The sequence below is a fragment of the Pteronotus mesoamericanus genome, unplaced genomic scaffold (assembly GCF_021234165.1).
Source record: "Pteronotus mesoamericanus isolate MK-2021 breed Mesoamerican mustached bat unplaced genomic scaffold, CSHL_Meso_final contig_20, whole genome shotgun sequence".
Taxonomy (NCBI): Eukaryota; Metazoa; Chordata; class Mammalia; order Chiroptera; family Mormoopidae; genus Pteronotus; species Pteronotus mesoamericanus.
This window is the reverse complement of record NW_026555085.1, coordinates 1080662-1089493: the sequence shown is the minus strand read 5'-3', so window position 1 is coordinate 1089493 and position 8832 is coordinate 1080662. Positions and strand designations below refer to the sequence as shown.

Genomic DNA, 8832 nt, shown 5'->3' with positions numbered 1-8832 from the left:
CTTTGATCCTCTGCTTCATCTACTCTACTGTTGATTACTGTAATCTACTCTTCATTTTAGTTAAAGTATTCTTCATTTATGACTGGTCGGTTTTGTTTGTTTGTCTGTTTGTTTGTTTGTTTGCTTTGGGGGGTACAGTGAACTTTATTGATGGTGCATGACAATGCAGGGCTCCTTAAGCCCCTCCCATCTTCAGGGGGGTCTAGGATGGAAACAAGATCAGGAGATTCTCAGTGTGTTGGGGGATCGATTTGGGGCAAGGACTCCCCAGCAGCTGAGGGTCTCTCTTCCTGTCGCTGGGGCTGGTGGTTCAGGGGGCTCTTACTCCTTGGAGGCCATGTGGACCACAAGGTCGACCACCCTGTTGCTGTAGCCAAATTCATTGTCATACCAGGAAATGAGCTTGACAAAGTGGTCATTGAGGGCAATGCCAGCCCCAGCATCGAAGGTGGAGGAGTGGGTGTCACTGTTAAAATCTCAGGAGAGAACCTGGTCCTCAGTGTAGCCCAGGATGCCCTTGAGGGGGCCTCTGATGCCTGCTTCACTACTTTCTTGATGTCATCGTATTTGGCAGCTTTCTCTAGGCGGCAGGTCAGATCCACAACTGACACATTGGGGGCGGGGACACGGAAGGCCATGCCAGTGAGCTTCCCATTGAGCTCAAGGATGACCTTGCCCACAGCCTTGGCTGCGCCAGTAGAAGCAGGGATGATGTTCTGGGCAGCCCCCCGGCCGTCACGCCACTGCTTCCCGGAGGGGCCGTCCATGGTCTTCTGGGTGGCAGTGATGGCATGGACTGTGGTCATGAGTCCCTCCACAATGCCAAAGTTGTCATGGATGACTTTGGCCAGGGGGGCCAAGCAGTTGGTAGTGCAGGAGGCATTGCTGACAATCTTCATGGAGTTGTCATACTTGTTGTGGTTCACACCCATCACAAACATGGGGGCATTGGGAGAAGGGGCAGAGATGATGACCCTCTTGGTGCCACCGTTCAAGTGAGCCCCAGCCTTCTCCATGGTAGTGAAGACACCCGTGGACTCCACAACATACTCAGCACCAGCATCACCCCATTTGATGTTGGCGGGATCTCGCTCCTGGAAGATGGAGATGGACTTTCCGTTGATGATAAGCTTCCCGTTCTCAGCCTTGACTGTGCCTTTGAACTTGCCGTGAGTAGAATCATACTGGAACATGTAGACCATGTAGTTGAGGTCAATGAAGGGGTCATTGATGGCGACAACATCCACTTTGCCAGAGTAAAAAGCAGCCCTGGTGACCAGGCGCCCAATACGGCCAAATCCGTTCACTCCGATCTTCACCATCTTGTCTCAGGGTTGAGGCTGGCACTGCGCAGGAAGACCCGGCTGCCTGTCGAACAGGAGGAGCAGAGAGCCTGGTCGTTTTTTAAAAAGTGTTTTTATTAAGTTATTGGAGTGCCACTGGTCAATAGGATCATCGTGTACACGTTTCAAGTGTACACGCCTGTGGAACAAGATCTGGACACTGCACTGTGCGCCCACCAACCAAAGTCAAACCATCCTTTGTACCATATATTAGGCCCCCATCACCTTCCTTCTCTCAGGTAACCACCACACAGTTTTTGTGTCCATAAGTTTCAGTTTTATATCCCACATATGAATGAAATCTTATGGTTCTTACCTTTTTCTGACTGACTGACTTCACTTAGAGTACTATACCCGAGGTCCGTCCATGTCATTGCAAATGGCAGTATTTCATCTTTTCTTATGGCTGAGTAGTATTCCAGTGTATATATGTACCACATGTTCTTTATCCAGTCCTCCATTACAGGACATTTTGGTCTTAGCCACCGTGAATAATACTGCAATGCACAAGGGATGCATCTGTGTTTGCAAATACATGCCTTCAAGTTTTTTGGGTAGATACCAAGAGAGGAATTGCTGGGTCATATGGTAATGCTATTCTTAATTTTTTAATTAAGAGGAACTGCCAGACTGTTTTCCACAGTGGCTAAAGCAGTCTACACTCCCACCAGCAATGAATGAGGGTTCTCTTTTCTCCACAACCTCTCCAACACTTGTTATTGCCTGTCGTGTTGCTAAAAGCCATTCAATCATGTGTGAGGTGGTATATCATTGTAATTTTGTTTTGCATTTCCCTAATAGCTGGTGAAGTTGGACATCTTTTTGTATATCTGTTGGCTGTTGGTATGTCTTCTTGGGAGAGGTGTCTGTCAGGTCCTCCGCCCATTTTTTATTTAGGTGGTTTCATGTTGAGTTTTATGAGTTCTTTATATATTTTAGATATTAACCTTATGTTGGAGCTGTCATTTGCAAATGTCATCTCTAATTCAGTGTGTCGCCTTTTTGTTTTGTTGTTTCTTTTTGCTTTTTAGTTTAATGTAGTCCCATTAATTTATTTTTGCCTTTACTTCCTTTGCCTCTGGAGTCAAATTCATAAAATATTCTCTTGACCAAAGTCCATAATTTTAGTACTTATGTTTTCTTCTATGTAATTAATTGTTTCATATCTTAGATTTAGGTCTTCGATCTATTTTGAATTAATTTTCATACATGGGGACAAACTGTTACCTACCTTCCTTTTTTTTTTTTTTTTTTTTTTTTTTGCATATGGCTTTCCCATTTCCCCAGCACCATTTATTGAAGAGGCTCTCGTTTATTGTGTGTTTTGTCTGCCTTGTTGAAAATTATCTGCCCATATACACATATGGTTTTATTTATGGGCTCTCAATTTTGTTTCACTGATCTGTCTTTCTGCCAATACCATACTGTTTTGATTATTGTAGTTCTGTAGTATAATTTGAAGACAGGTAGTGTGATACCTCTGGCCTCGTTCTTTTTTCTCAGGATTGCTTTGGCTCTTTGGGGCCCTTTGTGGTTCCATACAAACCTGATGAAATTTTGTTCTATATCTTTAAAAAATGACATTAGGATTTTGATGGGGATTGCATTAAATCTGTATATTGCTTTCAATAAATGGCCATTTTAAAACTATGTTGATTCTTCCAATCCATGAACACACAGTACATTCCATTTTATTGTGTCTTTTTCAACCTCTTTCGACAATGCTTTATAGCTTTCAGTGCATAGGTCTTTCACATCTTTTGTTATGTGTTGGGGATCGCTTTGTGTGGTGCCAGGAATTGTAGCCCTGCGCAAGCCAGGCCTTGAAAGGGGGCCTGTAAGTCTCGGCCAGAGAACTGGGAATGCTGGGAGGCAGACATGATCCGATGCTAATACCGAGGGTTCCCATGGGAAATCTGGCCGAAAGAATGCATTGTATCCACTGAAGCTTGCTCTGCTTTGCAGTGCCCTGATAAGGACAAACCAGATGTTTAAGCTCCAAACAGAAGGAGTGAATTCCTAAATTCAGGAGCCATACCTTAACGACCATCTGACTGCTCGCTACAATAAAGACTCCCATGAAAGGATAAGCTGGAACATGGACCGGGACAGAACACTAGGTTTCCCACCAGCCGCAAGCAAAAGTCCATGCAACGAAGAGGCACATTGTAAAAACATTCACAGCCCAACCCCTGAGGCACTTTTCCCACCTAGGTTTTAGTTCCCGAAAGGGGAGAAAGGAAGCATCTAGCCTAAAGTAGAAAGTGCTGGTTTTTCCAGACCTTTTTTCCCCTCCTCCCTCCACTCCTACATATTATCAGGTAGTTTCCATTCACTAAGAAATTAATAGCCAGGATTTGTATGAGTGCTCTGGTCTCGGCTGGACTCTGAAGGTAAGAGGCACTTTGTCCCTGCGGCTCGAATTCTCAGGCGTCCCTACGTGAGTGGGGTCCTCGTGGAGGTGTCTAGGATTAATTCCTAAGACGTGCAGGGGCCTCACAGGGAATTCCAATCACAGTAAGGTAACTTTCGGCTTGTCTGGGGACGTGCGATGTAAAGGTTGGTCACCCAGCACTCTGAGCCCCCCTGGCTGTTTTAGGCAATAGGGAGAACTCGAGGCACGTAAGAGAGTTAGGAGTGACCAAGAGGTGACACCCTTGGGAGTCTTTCTCACAAGCAGTACACTTTGACCCACTACATCCACTTTCCTAGCAGATAACCAGGAGAGGCTTACATCAGTAGCTAGGCAGAGCAAGGACAGGAGAAAATACAAACCGAAAGTAAAAAACATCCCAGCTGAAAAAATGGGCTTGGGGCTTTCTTAAGAGCAGGAGGTCTATTTCTGACGGCTTCAGCAGCTTCTTAAGGCTGCGGGATGTCAGGTTAAGGAGCAAAATTTAGTTAACCTGTTACAGACAGTGAAAGGCCGTTGTCTGTGGTTCCCTGATAAGGGATCACTAGATATAGAAGAATGGGAAAAAGTAGGAGAGAAATTGAAGTGGCTTCAGGAGAATGGGACTAATATTGGCCATCAAAACCTTCTTACTTGGAGTGTAGTAAGAACTGCATTAGCTCCTTTACTTATTAAGGCAACCCAGTGAGACCCAACAGGGGACTCATCTGACCCCAGTGAGGGCCCAAAGGAATGGCCCTCCGATATTACTAAGAAGGAGAGGAGGATGAAGGGAAAATACCACCTCCCAAATGTCCTCCCCCGACTCGCCCATCGGCGCCGCGTTGGGACCTAGACTTAGAAGACTCTCCGGTCCATCGCCCATCTCCAGGTAGCATTATAGGCTACAACACCCCTGCCCTGCAGCATTGTCTAAAGGAAGCTGCAAAGGTAGAAGATTGGGAAGCTTTAGCCGCTTTCCCTATCGTCAAGGAGAAAGGCAACCCTGCGCATGAACCTTTACCTTTTGCAATCTTTAAAGATCCTAAGAAAAGTATTAGAGACAATGGGCTTCAGTCACCCTATACTTTAAGACTTACCTCAGCCATTATTGAGGGCTATCAATTAGCCCCTTGTGACTGGATTGCATTAGCATGGGTTGTCCTCATGCCTGCCCAGTACCATTTGTGGTATGGAGGATATAGAGACCGTTGTCGCCGCTATGTGAATGAGAGTCTAAGGAACGCTGTCCGTCCAATCTCACTTAATATGCTGTTAGGTGCTGGCCCATATGAGGCCCTGCCAGAACAGGCAAAACTGGCACATAGAGCCATCCGGTAGTCCCTGGAATACTTCCATTTTTGTAGTCCCCCAAAAATCAGGCAAGTGGAGACTTATTCATGATCTCCGGAAAATTAATGAGCTCTTACAACCTATGGGCACCTTTCAACTGGGTGTTCCCAATCCTGCTTGTCTGCCCAAAGATTGGCCGCTTTTAGTAATTGATCTAAAAGATTGTTTTTTTTCACTATTCCCTTAGTGCCGAGAGAGATAGGGAGTGGTTTGATTTTTTCTGTTCCAGTCATCAATAACTCCCAGCCGCTTCAGAGATTTCATGGGAAGGTCTTACCCCAAGGTATGTTAAATAGCCCCACGATTTGTCAGCATTTCCTTTATCAGGCTTTACTGCCTGTCCGCCAACAGTTCCCAGATTCAGTTACATAAACCAGTACATGGATGACATCCTACTAACTACTCCTTCCTCTATACGGTTAACTAAGACCTATACTTGCCTCAAGGAAGCAGTGTTTCAGGCTGGTCTAATTATCGCCCCTTGAGAAAGTTCAGCATTCAGAGCCTTGGAAATATTTAGGCCTGTTCCTCTTCTACCGAACAATTTGGCCACAGGCAGTACAAATTACTCTTCCACGTCCTCTTACTCTTAATTCTCTCCAGAAATTACTAGGGGTTATCAATTGGCTATGACCCAGTCTCGGGACCACGACTTATCAGCTTACCCTTTTGTTTAATACCCTCAAAGGAGACTCCAATCTAAATTCTCCTCGGGTCCTTCCTCCTCAGGTGCTACAGGAACTTAGTTTAGCTAATCAGCATATTAATAATAGACAGCTCACCAGGGTAGAAAAGCAATACCCAATTAGATTGTTCTGCTTCCCCAACTTAGGGTCCCCCACTGGCCTAATTGGCCAGCTTTTGCCTCAATTAAGAATGATCGAATGGCTGTTCCTCTCCCATCAGCCCCAACGTACCATCACTACATGTGTCACAGCCTTGTGTCACTTAATTATCAAGGGCCGGGAGAGGACCTAGCAGCTCCTTGGCCATGACCCGACATTAATTCATGTCCCTTTAACTCAAATATATTTACAGCAGCTTATTTGTCAATCCTTAGAGTTTCAGTGGGCCCTTGCTGACTTTATTTGAAAAATAGAGATCAGTGTGCCCTCTGATGAGTTACTCCAGAATATTCCAATTTTGTATATCCGTCCTGAAGGACAAAGTTGCCAAGGTTCCAATACCCCAGGCCAGGGCCATTTTTGTTGATGGGTCTGGTAAGACCGGAAAGGCCGCTGTAACCGGGCAAGAAAAAGGGAGAACGGAAGCATCGCCTTCCTTCTAACCATTCTGCCACTCAGCACGCTGAATTATCAGGAGCAATTATGGCCCTACAGCAGTGGCCTAATGAACCTCTAAATTTAGTTTGTGATTCTAGATACACGGTTTACACCCTTGTCCACATTGATCAAGTGCTCCTTAAGGGGTCCATTGATCCCCAGCTGCTCAGTTTCTTTTTAACCCTACAGACCTTACTAGACAAAAGGGAACAGCCTCTGTTTGTCACACATACGTGTTCCCACACGGGCCTTCCTGGCCCCATGTCCAAAGCCAATGCTCAGGCCGACGCCCTTGCAAGCATCATAACAACTTTTAAAAGAGCCGTGACCTCTCATCAATTTTTCCATCAGAATAGTTACGTGCTCCACGAAGAATTTAACCTACCCGGCTCTCAAGCCAAACAAATTGTTAAGGAATGTCCTGATTGTCAAGCCTTAGGCAAGGCCCTTCCCTCTTTTGGGACAAACCTGAGGGGCCTCGAACCACAGGCTATTTGGCAGACAGATGTTACTCATTACCCTCCCTTTGGAAGGTCAAGTTTATCCATGTGTCTGTTGACACCTTTTCCGGGTCTCGCATGCCTCCGCTCTAACAGGAGAGTCAGCTGAGAATGGGCAAGCCCATTGGCTTGAGGCCTTCAGTCACTTAGGCCGCCCCGGCAAAGTAAGACTGCTAATGGCCCTGGTTACACAGCACTGTCGACTCAAGAATTTTGACCCAGATGGGAAATTCAGCACAGGGCAGGAATTCCTTATAACCCTACCGGTCAAGCAATTGTAGAGCGAGCTCATCATACCTTTAAGTTTCTCCTTAACAAACAAAAAAGGGGGAGTCAGGAGTACTCCCCTGAAAATTTACTGATGATAACCATGTATACCTGTAATTTTCTTAATTGTGATGGCTCACTACTCCACTAGAGAAACATTTCTCTAGTGGATTAAGCCCAATGAGGGGCCCCAACCCTTAGTGTTATATCAGGACCCCCTAGGAAGTGGAAACTGAGAGGGGCTGGTAGAATTGCTATCCTGGAGAAGAGGGTATGCATGTGTTTCAATCCCAACAGGACCGTTGTGGCTACCTGCGAAAAGAGTGAAAGCCCTACCATGGACCGCCCATCTCGACCAGTCTGGATAACCGGGAGTACAATACTAGAAAAGGATATTGCGTTCTCAGGAAAACTAACGACTTCTGGGTTACGGTCTGTACTTACCATCCTTACTTGTTTCTAGCTGTTCCGGGGAAGCCTCAGTTGTCTTTTAACGAGGAGTCCTGGACATATACTTTGCAAGTTAGCCCTGGGTCTATATATGTGAGTTGCCTCACTCATGCTAATGTAACCTCCCTTAGGCTTACTTCCATTTTTGTCATACAGAGGCAAACAGAGACCTGGCTGCCTGTTGATGTCACCCGAGAGTGGCAGGATCCAGGAGTTCTAGCAGCCCTTAATCGAGCTCTTGCTCAAGTTAGAGTTAAGCGCTTTATAGGTACGCTTATCGCTTATATTGCATCTGCCATTGTTACTGCTGCCTCTGCAGCAGCAGCCAACACTGCCCTTGCTGACTCTGTCCAAACTGCTCACACTGTTGATGATCTTCTTACTGACACTACCCAGGAAATGATTCAACATACCCAAATTGATCAGGAGATCCTTTCCAGGCTCTCAGCCATAGAATCGGCCATAGTGTGGCTGGCAGGACGGCAGGATGCTCTTGTCACTTGCCAACAACTTACATGTGACCCAGGTTTCTCTAAGTAAGTTATGTGTTACCCCTCTAAAATGGAACTCTTCTCAACAATCTTGGGAGGAGATACAACATCGCCTTCGGGGGGCCTTTTCTGCTAACCTTAAAGGACAAATTAATCAACGCCAGCTTGAACTGCACCAGCAGCTCCAGGACATTAAACGGCTCACTGAGCAAAAGGTTTTTCAGACCCTTCGTGACAATTTACAATGGCTTAATCCAAAAACCTGGTTTCAGGGACTAAATTTACATATCTGGGTCATGGGGGCTATGGGATGCCTCCTGATCATTGTCACCTTTTGTGCTTTGAGATGCATTTGCAAATTGTTCTCCAGGGATCCCACACGTGAAAAGCAAGTAGCAAGCTTCATTGGACTTATACCGTGTCTGCTCTAACAGTCAAAAAAGGGGGAGATGTTGGGGACCACTTTGTGTGGTAGCAGGAATTTTGTTTAAGATTTTTTCATCTGTGATCACCAGGGGTGGTGGTGTGTAGTTTTCTTTTCTTTCCTTTTTTTCTTTTTCTTTTTTTTTCTTTTCTTTTTTTTTTTTTTTGTTATTCTTGTCAAGTCTTGGTATCAGCGTTATGTAGTCCTCATAAAATGTGTTAGGAAATATTGCCTCTTCTTCAATTTTTTGGGAGAGTTTGAGAAGGATAGGTTTCAAATCTCCTTTGAATGTTTGGTAGAATTCACTGGTGAAGCCATCTGGGCCTGGA

The 8832-nt window shown here is 45.5% G+C and overlaps 1 pseudogene; it reads right to left on the bottom strand.

The window, feature by feature from the left end:
• Nucleotides 1-321: 321 nt before the first annotated feature.
• On the bottom strand, nucleotides 322-1391 carry LOC129067279 (glyceraldehyde-3-phosphate dehydrogenase-like; annotated as a pseudogene).
• Nucleotides 1392-8832: the final 7441 nt, after the last annotated feature.